We start from the raw sequence: 2,458 nt of genomic DNA, 5'->3' as shown, positions 1-2,458 counted from the left end.
CTTGACCTATAAAGACTTGAACGAGAACATTACCATAGTTCCTAATAGCTCAGGATTGTGTCCCAACCGTGACCCTAAGCGCCTCCTTAAAGTGACTGATGGAAAAAACTCAAGGCAGCCAAAAAAAAAAAAAACCAAAAAACAAAAAAACCCGTATTGTTTGTTCCAGGCAGCATCTGAAGACTGTCTCCCAGGCTCTGTGGGAGAGTAGGAGTCCACCTTGGATAAATGCCACTTAGCAAATGTAGGTGGGTTTCACGTGGACCAACCCTTTCCTCTGTTTTGTAGTTCTTTACTCCACTAACTCCAGAGAACCCTCATCCCTAGTCCCTCCACACCCCAAAACAGCCAGTCACATCTGCACAAATTGAAGTTGGGTTCAGCTCATGTTGGATGCTTTTCCCTATTGTCAGAGTGATTATAATACTGATTAAATGTCTTTACCAGTATTTTAATCAATACTAATTAAAATCTGTCTTTACCACTCTAATGAGTGTTGGCTTTCTTTGTCTTTGACAATGGGTGCCTTTCAAAGTGTGTCCCTTATGAGAAAAGACCCTGGGCTCAAGGGCAATTTCACTGGGGAAAGATGCACCCCGTTCTGGGTCTTCATCAATGCCTACAAATGGAAAGGCCTAAAGATAGGCCCTATTGGCTGAGGCCCATCGCAAGCAGCCGGAGCCAGGAAGAGAGGCTGGTGTCCCCGTGTGGCTGGGAAGGCCCCCTCCTGGGAACACCTTCCTTGTCTGGACCTCTGTCCTGCCTCCTCTGGTCCTGCCTCCTCTGCCCGAGGACTCCCAGTGGCTCCCCACGGAGGCAGCCCCATCAGAAGTGTCAGGAGATGAACCAGCCCTCACCCTCACCAGCAGGGGGCTGGCAGAATCTCTCTCAACAGTGTCACCTGTTTCTGCCCCACCTGTCACAAACCTAGTGCTCTTATCTCACAATCTCCAGCAGCCCTGCACCACAGCTAAGGAAGACAACACCCCAGCTCTGGGTCCTGCCGGGTCTCTGCCTCTGTCTGCCCCATCCCCCACAGAGGGCTAAGTATCCCCCATCATCTCCACGACCATCCCTGGGGAGTCCCTGGCAAGGGCACATGGGTTTAGGTCAGGTCCCAGAAGGGGCAACCGCAGAGCTTTGGGCTCCTGCCCGTCTTGCTCAGGCAGGATTTATAACTCAGACTACCAAGGGTTAAGTCAACTGCCTTCAAAGGAGTAAATCCCTGGGGGAAGGAAGAGGAAGTGGCTAAAGATGCTCCTTAAAAGTTGTGGGTGTTTTGTTTTGTTTTGTTTTAATAAAGAAAAAGGGAAAAAGAGTTCTTTACAGAAAAAGATATCCTTACTCTCAGAAGTTGACCCCTTCCTACAGGGCTGATGGCAGCACCACAACCCACGCACTAATCCACTTGGGCCCCACATCCCTTCCTGGGTTTCTTAAACACATTCCAATCTCATACGTTTTGTGGCCCAGAGAGAATGGAGTTATTTTAAGTAAAACCCATTTCATTTATGGAGGGGGCTACCCATTTCTGGGACACCATAGGCAGCCTCGCTGGACCCACCTTTCCAGCTAGAGGTCAGTCAGAGTAACCTGCCAGCTCCATCAGAAAGTTCTTTTCAGCGGTTGACTTGTGGGTCCCTCTCGGCACCAGCCACTTTGTACTGGATTCTCATGTCCCTCAGACCCCTACACTCTGGAAACCCCTGAGGTTGGGGGCAAGATTCATATTTTTATGCTATTCTTTCCCGCCACGTTACAGCTGTGGTTCTCAGGCATGCGGGGATATCCTGGTGGGTCCCCCTGATGGAGAAGCGGGAATGCCCGTGATTTGTAACTAATAATAAAGTCCTTAAGTGTGAGGCTGAGCAGATCCAAGGTTACCCCCATATTGATATCATGCTCACTGTTGCATTTCAATAAGCCCCCTCCAGCGAGTGAACTTTTCACCACAGCCTGTGAGATTCTGTGTAACACCCGGCTTCACACCTCATGCCTCCTGTCTCCTTTCTCACTTCACCAGTCCCTCTGGCCTTTAGCCAGTCCCTCAGGTATGTCACACTCTTTCCTAAAGTGAGGTCTTTGCACTCACAGCTCCTTCTGTCAGGAGACCCCTTCTCCCAGACAAATTATGTAAATTATGAAAAAAATATGTAAATTGTGCAAATTATGTCCTCTGCATCAGAATTCAGTTGAAAACCAACTTCTTCCTGGTGCTCACTGGGAAGGCACTTAAGAGAGCCTCGGGGAGTCAGGAAGGGGGAAATACCATGTTTGTGACCTACACAGAAGTGACAAGCTGTGTACCCATGTAAAAACTCACCGAGCTGTCCGCTTCAGATTTGTAGACTTTATGTAAGCAGACTTAAAAAAGATGAAATCTAAAAAAAAAAAGTCACTCTCTTCCTCATCTCCTTATTATTAAAGCAATAAATAATTTCTAATACATTCAACCATG

This window comes from Martes martes (assembly GCF_963455335.1).
Source record: "Martes martes genome assembly, chromosome: 5".
Taxonomy (NCBI): domain Eukaryota; kingdom Metazoa; phylum Chordata; class Mammalia; order Carnivora; family Mustelidae; genus Martes; species Martes martes.
The sequence above is the reverse complement of the archived record's forward strand: the minus strand, read 5'-3'. Positions refer to the sequence as shown.